Raw genomic sequence first — 12924 nt, forward strand, 5'->3', positions numbered from 1 at the left:
AAACTGCATTTAACTAGACAAGAAGCACACACACACACACACACACACACACACACACACACACACACACACACACACACACACACACACACACACACAAGGTGTGAAATAAGTCTATTATGTTGGCAATGATAGCTTTGCTCTTAGCTCTTGGCTTCTGTTTGGGGCCAAACAGCCAAACAGCTGTTATTACTGTGTGGGAGATAACAGGAACACACACATACATGATGGGAAATATAGAGAAGAGAGCATTTGAGGTCAACAGAATTTAGGATGCTGTAATGAAATCATTGAGGGTGGGGGGTGGGGGGGGGGTGTCCTCCAACCCTGAATTGAGGACACAGTATACAAAGTGCATTTATATTTTTCTTCAACAAGGGACTGTTAGGACAATTCACAGGTACGCCATGTTATACACATAACTGTGTAGCTATGGGTGTGTTTATCAGTGCAATCTGAAATTAAAGACATCATCTGAACTGTCGCTCAGAATTTTTGTTTCACTTTCAGAGCACAGAGCAGCAGGATATATTGATTTGAAAGCTGCAGTCAAACTCTGTCAGACTTTCTTTTCAGAGTTTCTCTAAATGAATGTGACTGTTAGTGGTGGAAGGTCAACTGTGTTCTTCACGAAGCTATTCAAGTCACAGTAAAAATGCTGTCACAGTACTACATTCTTGTTGTACTCAGAAGTGAAGATTGAAACAGGTTTTATCATCACAATGTATTGAAATTTAGCTAATATAATGCTGGACAGTTTAATAAAAAACATTGCATGATATTTTATTTTGTGAATAAAACCTGTGACAGTGTTAACAGTGCTCTGATCATTTCCATCAACACAAATTTACTGTCTATATAAATATTAATTTAGACAGGATATGTGATAAATCTGACCTTTTGATGATACTAATGGAGAAGTCACTGAAATAATTCGGCTTTATCCTGTGGGCTCTATTAAAAAACGAGCCAGTTCAAACAAAAATGTCAACATCATGGTGGCACTAGACGAAAAGTGTTTTAAAAGTCCTTAGATTTTTTTTTTCCTCTAAAAAGTAAGCGTGTATGTATCAAATTACATCAAGCATGTATCACATTTCTCCAGAGTAGTGGACTGATTAATCAACAGACAGATTGAAAATGCTATCCCTAAAGCCAATTATGCTAATATTTGGTGAAAAATATGTGATAATGCAAAGCAATATCTATGTGAATCCCATTGTCATTGGGTTTTAGTTGAGTATTTCTGTTTGACTGACAGACCTTTAACCTCTGGATGAAGGTTTCTTTTTGTGCCTTCCAGTGAATTACATGTAGGAGAGTCTTACTGCAGGGCTTTCTATTTTGTCCTCCTCAGCATGGTTCTTGCTCTTCTGCTGTTCCTCCATCACTATCCTCCCTTCTATCCAGGAAAGAGGTACTGGATTTGTCCAAAATCACTGTGTACTGCAGCAGTACACAACAGCAATGTATGCTGATAGCATATAGACTACCTGCCAAATGAAATGAGGAATGTTTGCACTATGTAGCAGTTGTAACTACCTACATCTACTAAAGCTCAAGCTCATATAGGCCACAACTGTCAGCGTCAAGATCACAATGATAGATCGATTACAATGCATGCTGGTAATTTTGTTCTTGTTCCACTCCATGAACAATTAGGGCTGCAACAAATTATAATTCTTATCGCCTAATCTTCTAATTACCTTCTTTATAAATCAGTTAATCATTGAGTCTATTAAATGTCAGAGTATAATAAAATATCCCTGTTATAATTTTCTTTGTCTGACATGTGACGACAAAAGCCAAACATGCAAAAGCCACCCAGTTGCAATGTACTATCCTTTAGTACAGAGAAATGCAGCAATTGCTCACATTTGCTGGAGTCAGAAAATGATTCTTGACCTTGTTAGACAGAGATAGAGAAAGGGAATAGAAAAAAAGCAGAAGGAAGAATGGCAGGGAGTATTGAAGGTGAAATGTCAAGTTGGGCTCTGGCAAAAATATTTAGTTAAATATCAGGCCAGGTCACACCAAGGCTGCAATTCCAGGCCCTGCCCTGTGCACTACACTCTCAGAAATGCTGTATGTAGTCTCTGGTCCACAGTTCTCAGATAGCACTCGTGTCCAGAGAAAAGGCTATTGACTGTTAGAAGTAGTTGTAAAGAACCAGGCCAAACACTGCTTTTACAGCCATTCAGCTTTAGTCATTAGGTGACTAACTGAAAAGTGAACAAACTGGCATATAAACAATGGGTGAAAAGAAATGGTTTAAGGTAAGTGTTTGTGAGAGTCATGCAGAATTTTATAACTGCAATTAACAAATCACATAATGCTTCACATTATAATTTCAGGCATTCAAACAAATCAAATTTCACATTTAGATGAAGCCTTCCACCTTTTCGTATAGCACATACTTGTTGAGCTTATTAGTCATCCAACTCTCCAAAGAATTTTTTTTCAATTGTCATGTTCCCTTTGCTATGATTCATAAGGTTTATTTGATTTTAAATACGTGAGCAACAGATAAAGAAGTCGCCCATTGACAAAAAGTTCAACACAGATTTAGGATATGCAGATGATTGCCAATTGCTAGAAAATGAGTCAACCTAATGAGTGGAAAGACGGTGAAGGAGAAATCTTTGTGCAAAACTGGTGAAAAATGGAAGCATATGTTACAACTTGCCTGTCTAGGATAGTCGGGTGGTGACAAAGAACGTAACACAAAGCTGGATTATCGGGTGACTGGCTGTAATTTATTTTGAAAGAAAGGTGTACATAGTAGGGATAATGAAAGGTGAGGGAGTTAAATGCAAAAGAACCTGGGTGCTACAGAAATAAAAGAACCAAACATAACCAAAAGCAAACTTGTCTAGAAGTTGATGTATCACACATAAGAAAAAAATAGAAGGTAACTCATGTATAGAAATATTTAACCAAAGTACAGCACTGTAGCACCACTATCTGAACTAACAGTAAATCTCTAAACTGCCAATATACCGCTCACTGGCCTTTAACATCCCCCACGGACACTAAAAGCACAAATACAAACATATGCAATACCTGGCAGCTCAGCTTCACCTATGAGCTGCCACTGACAAACTGAATGAGTGAGCCTTTTGAAAGTCCCCCTGGCAGTATGGTAGAAGGGGCCCACCCATCCTAAAGCAATCCTTCAGCTCCTCGGACGGTAGGCGGGCACAACCACAGAAGTGGGATGGATATACTCCAGGCTGCTCATAGCTGTTCACAATATGGATCAAAACTGTCACAGTGCTCTCCCCTCCCTCGCTGTGTGTTTAATTGGCAGGTGCAGTAGGAGCAGGAGGCAGTAGGTGCACGACATCTGTAATCAACTGATTGGAGTGAGCAAGTGGAAGTGGTTCAACCGTCCACTCTCTGGGCCATAAAAGCGGACCTCAGTCATCATTCGACACCAGACTGCGAACAAGCAATCGTTAGTCTGCTCTCTGTTCAGTTCAACCCCCTATGCCTAGTGCTTCAGTTAACTCTCGTTTTGCGTTCCTTTTTTTCCAGCCTGGACTTCCACCTGCTCAAAGCCAGTCCGTCAACCCATCTCAAGCCTCAGCCGTCCGTTGCCACTTCGGATCCTTCCCTGTTCCAGACCATCCACACTACACCTGATTCATGCCACCACATGCACCTCACGCCGTCTTTGTCCACTGCATAATGTGTGGTGACGTCTATGTGTCAGAACAGCCGCTACAGAGACAACATGTTGGAAAGGTGAGAAAATGAGTGATTGCAGGAAACGCAGTAAAATTTGGATGCATTTCAATTACATTGGTAATACCAAGGCAGAGTGTAGAGTATGCAAGGTTAAAATCTATCGACCAGGGTCTACAAATAACCTGCACAGGCACATTAGAATTGTACATCCATCAATACAGTTAGAAGAAAAAAAAGACAAGCAGGTGAACCTGCCACTAATGAAAGTGCCAGTTTGTCTACTGCAACTGTTGCTGCAGTGTCAACAGTACATACAGTAACCACCACCTGCACCTACAACCCAGAGTGTATGAGACAGTTTGCACAAAAGGCTACGATTATGTGTGATTGTCGATGCTTCTGTTTCACTGTAAATAGTTAAAAGTTTTTTAAAAAGACAATCAGGGATTGGATATTTTTGTCAAATTAAGATGGGTCTTCGTTGTTTGTAATTTTTTTTATTTATTTTTTTTTTTTTGCAGCACTCCGTTCCATATTGAGTACAATAAGCCACATAAATACTATTTGATATAATGTATATTTTGTACATTAGTAATTTTGCAGGTATTTTTTATTTATTTATTTATTTTTACATGTTTGGCAATAAATTAAGCAACAGAAAATCTGAAGAGCCACTTTGGAGCCGAAGGAGCAGAATGTCAGGCCTGCTGCTGCAGGCTCTGGATAGGGCTCCAAATTCTCCCCATCTTTGTTTCCTTTTTAGGTGTGCTTGGCACAGACGCTGTGGCGGCAGGTGATGTCTATCAGCAATCATCATCAGCAGAAGTACGAGCAGGTGGATCGGAGCCAATCTGGATTCTCCCTTGCCACAATAAAACCGGATGCCACTCATCACTCTATGCCAGACTGTGAATGATACTATATGGACTGCCACCTGCTAATGCACAATCTGCTCCTGTTTCCCAGAATCACCTGGCTTCCTGGTCTCCACAACTCGCCAGTCCGTTACCATCGCCTCACAGCCCAGTTAACCCCCCGGATACTCACCTGGTCCGTCTACCTCTCTCCGCCACCATCTCTGACGATTTCCCCCTTTTCCTCACACCAGCCGTCGCACCCTCCGAACACCAATCCACACACTGAGCCTTCTCCAGGCCCTCCACCCTCGACATTTCCCCGGCTCTCCTGTCTCCCCTGTTCCTGTTCTGTTCAGCGAAGTCTCAGTCCGTGCTTTCCAGACTAGCCTGAGTTCTAGTTCTGTAGCATTCTGTAGATTAGTATAGCTCGAGTATCTTCTGTGAGTGTTATCACTCATTTGTCTATTGCCTGGTATGCCAGCCTAGTTCGAAACACCTTTTCTTCTGGTTTAGGTTAGTATTGTTGTTCTTGTGTCCTGCAGGTAGTATATCTGAGTAATCCCAGTGAGTGTAGCCACTCTTTTGTTGTGCCTGGTACAGTATAGGTCTAGTAGTTCCAGTTTAGTTTTCTGTATACTGTACTCTGTATTTTCTAGTATGTGTAGTTTCACTTTCCTACCAAGGCTTTACCTGCAATAGGTTAGTTATCTTGCTTTGTAAATATCCCTTTGTATAGTCTGCCAGCCTCTAGGGGCACTACTGAGTGAATCAGTATCTGTAAACACCAGTAACCTGGTTCTACTTCCGGTTGTAGTCTTCTGGTTCAGTTTTGTAGTTCTTGTACCTGTTTACCTCTGTAAATAAAGCTGTTGAATTTGGACTTGTTCAACTCCATCTCTTTCCTGCGTCTGAGCCTCACAGAAACCATAACACAGAATTTCCATCACTGTATCTTATCTGTGGCTGTGAGCTGTGGTTAATGTTGCTAGTTTTTTAAGATAGATAAGAATGCACGCAACAAAATAGATGATACCTCTGGCTCAACTGCATCAGTCTTGATACTTTTCCTTTAAATTATCCATTGTGAGTCCACCAGTTAAAATGCCCAATTTTGCAGAAATAAACATGTTGACGGCCTGGGTTAGAAAAAAAAAGTTTTGATTTTTATTGATAGTATCCCTGTTTATGACCACTGTACTAGGTGTGAATTTTTAAATAGCTTTCCCATTTTAATTGTAATTAGGCTTAAAGTCATGCATATTGTGTACCATCACAGCATCATCTATAATCCTGAGACATTTGCATGGCCCCACCTCAGCTACACCTCTTTGCTCATTTTTGGATTAGCCAGGAGTTCGGAGGCATCCCTAAGAATACAAAGATGGCAACGGCCACCTCACTGAGCTTCAAAGCTACCATTCAAGAAATTTATGGGAGACATCACAGAGGATTTATATACAATCTACAGGTAGCACTTCCATGGTAATTACGTGCTTCTCTCATGTCTGGCGTGGTCACTTTCGTTGATTATAACAAAACCGTAGTGTAGCGGCAGCTCTTTAAAGACAAGGAAAAATAGAAAACACGGTAGCAAATTTATACCCATGTTTTGGACGTTTTTAACTGACCATCAGCAGCTAGGTTGTATCTAATCTTGACTGGGCACACCTCACCACTTCAGATGTCCAATCAGCTGCAAAGCGGTGAGGTTCACATGTTCAGGGGTATGCTTAACGCTAACAAGTAATCACATTACTGTAATGCATTCCGAAGCGATGTGTAAATGCAGCACTATTAACCATACACAGTAAATGCACAGAGCAGTGAGACAGCATATGTATTCCTTCCTATTTGTGTAGACAAGTGCAAATAATGTTTCAGTGACTCAACAGAATCTTTGGAGATGTCAATTACTTATAATACTTGTAACAAAGGTGAAGAACTTTCTACTTTTAATATTGAAATAGCACATTGAACTTCACAAGGAATTGTTTTTTTCCTTTCAATCTGCAGCAGTTTTTGCTTGCTGCAGACTGTATTATGCAGGATGAGCTGCAGTACAGCACTCCTGGGATCTGGCAGAGAATCAATATCTGGTTCAAGGACAGGAGTTTGACAAGAGAACTGTAAAACTGATTTCCATGTTCATTGGACCAGTACAAGCATCCTTAGATGAGATCTCTGCTTCTGTACAACTATAAACCCCAGTTAAAGGTTTTTCTTAACACAATAAGTTCAGAGGTAGAAGATGGTGATGTCAACATACTGGAACCTGCTCAACTGTAACAATTTAGTATATTTCTTGCAGGACCCACACTTGATGAAGATGCATCAATGCAGGAAAAGCACATAATCAAGATAAGAAAGCCTTCCCTGCCATATTTTCATCAGAAACTCCACAGACAAACGTGAATGACTTGGATGCTAATGCTGTCTAATGAATAATTCCATTCAAAGGTCTCCAATGCTTGTTGAATTACTAATTAGTGCTATCCAGTGAGGTGTTTGCTTTGTTTATAAGTGCTGTACATTTTTTTTCCTTTACTTTTACCAATCTGGGTTGGGAAATAAGGGAACAGTAAAACCATTAATTACAAAATCAAGATGATGGAAAACCAGCTAAAGCAATATACAACTACTTATTTAGTAATTACAGCAAGAAATAAATCAAATTTCCATGTAACAACATTTCTTTTGAATTGAATTAAAGGGCAGAAAAAAAGGTCACATAGTTATCCAATGGTTCTCGACATCAATGACCTCTTCGTGCAAATGTATTTTCCATATTTGGTATACCGAACTTTTCATTGGCTTGCACTGCAAATGTCATTTATACTTTTCTTCTGCAGAAGGTTAGCTGTCTAATGGTGGATGAGAGCTGGAGAACATGGTATGGAAAAAAGTAAAACCACAATCTACAAATTGAATCAGTTCTCTTTTAAATTCTGATACATTTTAGCTGTAATGGTGCCACATTTTGTTATGATTTGTGCTGATTCTCTGACTGGCTTCTTCCAGATAGCAATGGCAGCTGAGGCACATGAGTGTTGTACTATTTGAACTCATTTGTTGTGCCACAATGGCAAAATTTCTCTTAAGTTTGGCTGAAGTAATTAATAGTTATACCAGTCAGAACACATACCATAACAATAGGAAATCAGAGGAGAAAAAAAATTAAAACAGGCCTTTACTACTAAACTGGTCAGTGATGTGAAAGTGAAAAGATGAATTTGAACTTCACGTTCTGGTTCCTGTTTTTTTATTCTCTCAAGTTTTCTATCACTTTTCACATAAACCACTGAGTGTAACACGATGAATACTTGCTGCCAATTATCCATGAGCTCTTCCAGTGTGGCCATTTGGAACACTTAGACACTATAACACTTTTGACTTGATGTTAAATGTGGTCTGTCAAGACTTATTCATCAGACAATTGCTTTTCAACTGATATCTTTAACTTAAGGCCTTCTACCAGTGGTGTGTGGACCTCTTCACAGTGCTACAAACTAAGACAAACCTTCACTGGTCCCATTATGGAAATCATTAAGCAGCTGATGTGATACTGAATGCCACCAAATGCAAATTTCTTCTACTACACAGGTTTTCATTGAACCCTCAAGATTCACAAAATCACCAAGGGAAAACCAACCATCTCTGTAGGAAAATATACCCATTGTCTTACAGTGGGTACGTTACAAAGCCTGTTCCTCTAATACACAATGATACACACAACCACACACTGGTTTATGTGGAATGTAAACGATCAGTGATGGCTACTGTTGCCGTACTGGTGCTTTATGCCATGCACAACCTCCCACAGATAGTTTCTCTTGTGCTCACGTGTTGTCTTATGGCAAGTCTCTGTACATAAAGAAGAAACAAGGAAACTCTGTGGTCTCACAGTGGAGCTTTCACTGAACACACCATTTTATTTTCCAAAGCTTTGTAAGGCTGACTGAATTAGTGATGCACTCTTTGAATAATTTCACATAAGTATTTGCGTTGCCTGTTGAATTAGTTATGTGCTCTCCCTGTGAGAAGTTATGCTTAGTAAATGACAGCATTTTTTTCATTTTCTCCCTCAGAATTCTCTTTGGTTTCAGTGAAGTGCTGGTTGGCTTTCTTCTTTCTTCCTTTTCCCGTCTATGCCTTGAGTCATTTTGCATGGTGAGACGCTCTCCAGCTTTCAGCTTTACATAACAGTGTGCCCAAAGTCCCAAATGTTTGGAACAAGATGCAAGGAAGTTTCTGAAGTTACTTATGCACATGAATATAGACTTATGAAAAACTCTAAATCCAAAAACTAGAATGAAAAGATCAAGTGTATTCAAGTGCTATTTTTTTGCCACTGGAAAATGTCAAACATATGGGATTGGTCATGTTAAAGAGTCCTTGGGAAAAATACTGAACCTCAAATTGCTCTCAATGGTAAAGGCGGCACTTTGCATGGTAGATTGTTCCTGCAGTGTGTAACTGTATTGGGAGAATGGGAGGCAAATTATGAAGCACTTTGGATAAAATTGCTATATAAATGCAGTCACTTAACATTCATCTTCTAGGAGTTGTGTGTAGGACTTTTGTCAGGTTTTTGTCCTGGCAACAATTGTGCATCTGACTGCCAAAACGTATTCCTCAACCCAAGTTCAGCTAGAAAACCCTGCCAATGGAAACACAAAGGAAGACTAACATTTAAATCTTGAAGACAGCAGCTTGATTTAAAGAAATATGGCATGTCTGCAAAGTAGATGTAAAGAAAAAAAACGTATGGTAGAAAAAGCTGACCATTTTAATTGAATTAAGAAAAGCCATCATGGCATTTGTGGCAATGGATAAATGACTGCAGGCAGTGGTGGCCAAAAATGAATGAACAAATAATTCCTGTTGGTACTTTAGTCAGCTTGATTCATATTGGGTCCAAACTGGTCCAAACTGTCTTCAGGAAAGAGCGAAAGATTTACACTCTGAAGTCTGTTGGCAAATGCCTTTGTCTATGCCTTGTTTTTTTTTTTGTTTGTTTGTTTTTACATTACCCAGCATGTAGCCACAACACTGTTATCACAATAAGTTAGGCAGAACCCCATTGATTTCAATAGTTATCTATGGTTTTCATGAGGTTTCACAACACAACGCAACATTCTTGTGGTTTGAAGGCTTCATAACGTCCCAAACGTTCCATCAATAACAGTAGCTGTCAGAAGTTTGCTCTTTGGTTGAGAAAAAAACATTGTTTCCACAAAGTTCAAGCAAGATGTTTGCGGTAAGAATGACACATTACTTCATCAAAAAGGGCACAAAGCTGCAACCAGTGTCCCAATAGGATCATACAGTGACTCAACCAGTCAGCTACTGAACACTACAACAAAAGACATTTTACACCTCTGGGAGAAAAAAAAAACCTCCATTAAAATAGAGCTTTAAAAATTGCTTTCTTGTGGAAATCTGAAAATATAATTTTGTACTGATGTAAAACTAGGTTTGGAGATATTAAGGAAGATTTTCCCACAGAACTGAACTATAGTCCAGTTTAATTCTGTAGAGTAATTCCCCCATCTCTACACAAGGGATAACTTACAAATTCATGACACCTGCACGCCCAAATGCTCACAATACTGAATATATTCATATTTGACATTTAGCGTATGCATGGACCAGCATGTCCTCCACAAGCTTCTGAAGAGACTGAGGAGAAACAACATCACACTCCCAACGTGACTAATCTGACTGCTGAGATTGAAAATGATTTCCTATATCTTGTTGTTTCAATTTAACAGTGCAGGATCCTGTTTCACACTTGAGCGCTCAGTTCAAATTTCGTTATAGAAATTCTGATTAGCCTTTTTTAGAGTGGGCTCAAACTACAGCAATCATCAAGGAGGCTGCAGGCGAACTACATGACACAGCTTTAATAGGAGTTTTCAGGATAATGTAAGTTCAGCTAAATGTTTATCAGAAAGAATTTGATTTGCTTCTTATCCTCTTATTATCTATTAAGAGAAATGCTAAATCGGAGCCAAATCACATTCTTTAGGTATGACAGCTGCTGCTACTCTGCTATTCTACATGCAGCAGAATTTCCATTCAGAAATGGTCAAAGAGCAGCAATTTACCCCTAGAAGCACAGTGCATTTTTTTGAAAATTCCACTTTTCTTTTAGTTATCATACAACTAAGCAGCACATTTATTGAATGTGTCTTGCTCAGTAACTTTCAAAAAAAAAATGTCAGGTTGAAAATAAATAAGAGATAGGCACTAACAAGAAGACATGTCTTACATGTTTTATCTATGGTGTAAAATGAAGCTGTAAAGTGAAGGACAGATGAAGGAACAAATTCATCACTGTCAATGTAAAGTCTTTTTGAACAGTGTATGTGAATCATCGCATGCTGAAGCTCCAGGGTAGTAAAGGAAAAAAAAGCTGTGCAGATGATGGTGTAGCTGCTTGACCTGCTGCTCCAGAGTTAAAAGGGTTAGGGTTTTACATTCAGTGACATATTTTCACTGTTGGTAAAGTTATCTGATGTTGGAAGAAACGGGGTCTGGCCAATCTGCCCACTAGTCCACTAAAATTCAAGTAAGTTTAAGACACATTTAAGTTCACTGGACTCATTCGGTACAAATAATTACTCCGCCATGTTGTGACGATCGGTGTTGGTTTGTCTGTCTGTCTCTCTGTTAGCAACATTATTCAAAAACAGATCAACGGACCTGGATGAAAATTTTCAGGGAAGGTCAGAAATGGCACAAGGACCAAGTGATTAGATTTTGGCAGTGATGTGGCTTATAGTCTGGATCCATGGATTTGTTAAAGATTTCTGTATCGTTACGAGATGGTAGCATGGTTTCAATGTAACTATGACTACAAGTGAACACTACGCCAGCTGCCTGCTGATTATCACATTATTGCGATCCTACTACAAATCGACCGCTGCAGACCACAAATTTTTTTAAAGATTTCATCCGTTGAAAATCATACAGTGACTGACCAGCCTTGGTGGAGTACTGTGCTGGCTGAGTGCTTTTCTTGTCAGTGTTTGCATGTAGCTCATTTATTCAATAATTTGCTGTTGAAATAACAAGGCAATTAGCCGCACTGTCTGCCTTACTGGTGAATTCTGCTACATTTCAGGGAAACAAGTATTGTCATGAGTTCATGTCCTTGTGCAAACAGGCAGCGACACACAGAGCACAGGAGAGAAACTAAAGAGGAGCATCTTTAGTTTACAGCGTGCTCTACTGTGCTGTGATAGTTTTAAGTATCTGGAAGTGACTAACAATAACTGTGTGACAAGGCATATTCTTAAAGTTGGTACAGGGGTTGTTCATCAGGTTTACATTTAGAAAAGTATAACATGTTTAAATCATATTTCATAGATTACGTATGCATTATCTAATATCCATATTGCAGAAAAGGGCAACTTAAAATTCATATCTAGACTTAATAACATTTTCAGATTTTTTGGCCATAAACTTAAGCCCCACATGGTGTGTGTTCTATGAGCGCTCAGTGGCGTTTGACAGCGCACACACCTTTAAAAGACATATTTAGCTGTGAAACATCTCTATACCACTTCTACAAGTAGATATTTTACATTTTAAAATATATAAATATTAAAAACTGTGGAAATAGTGTGCTTAAATAATTTCCAAACTTTTTCTTTCAAGATAAAGTTGAGCCCCAACAGACACTCGAACAAGAATTTGATTAAACACACTCAGAACAACATCAGTTATGAAGGCGCTTTATTAGAAATGACTGGAAGTGAGTCTAATGTGAGAAAACTGATTCTATTGTCTTATTAGCAATCAGTGTGGCTCTGCAGATGTCTACTATACAATGACCATTCTGTCTGAATCGATTTCCATTTCAATACAGCAAAATGTGTTTTGAGCAAGATAAAGTGACAGCTCTGCCTGTGTCTTCTCTCACCATACCAACCTCTGCTGTATGATTAGTCACTGTGGGACTTCATCAGGGCCTGGCTATTGACTGCAGATCAGCTTAATGAAGGTGACATTTCAACCCACCAGTCCGGCCCATGTCATGAACTCCCCTGGGTGGCTGGACTGAAGTAGAGAAATGGGAAATAATTGATGGATTTGATTAGCTGATCTCTCATTTTGGCCATGAAAACTAACGAAAAAAAATCCTGAGCCGAAGAAAAGCAGTCTATGGAATTTTAGTTTTTCCCGTGATGAATTGGGGTCTATGGAGCCAGAGCTTTTTGGAGGCAGCCCCTGGCGGACGGTGTGATATTGCAAGTTTTTGACACTTCCACGTTGGCTTCATTTTTGGAGCCAGATGCTACGTCCATCTTTATATACAGTCTACGGCCACAACATTGTCACATGACAGCGATCGAGTAACAGCGGGCCGCTA

At 39.4% G+C, this 12924-nt stretch overlaps 1 long non-coding RNA gene across 1 annotated transcript; it reads left to right on the forward strand.

Annotated features, from left to right (window-relative positions):
• The first annotated feature begins 3450 nt into the window (after positions 1-3450).
• Positions 3451-5427, forward strand: LOC129347813 (uncharacterized). The gene is made up of 2 exons (XR_008600082.1): positions 3451-3747; positions 4454-5427. It is a non-coding gene; the product is annotated as an uncharacterized LOC129347813 (long non-coding RNA).
• The last annotated feature ends 7497 nt before the right edge of the window (positions 5428-12924 follow it).

This window comes from Amphiprion ocellaris, chromosome 20 (genome assembly GCF_022539595.1).
Source record: "Amphiprion ocellaris isolate individual 3 ecotype Okinawa chromosome 20, ASM2253959v1, whole genome shotgun sequence".
Lineage (NCBI taxonomy): Eukaryota > Metazoa > Chordata > Actinopteri > Pomacentridae > Amphiprion > Amphiprion ocellaris.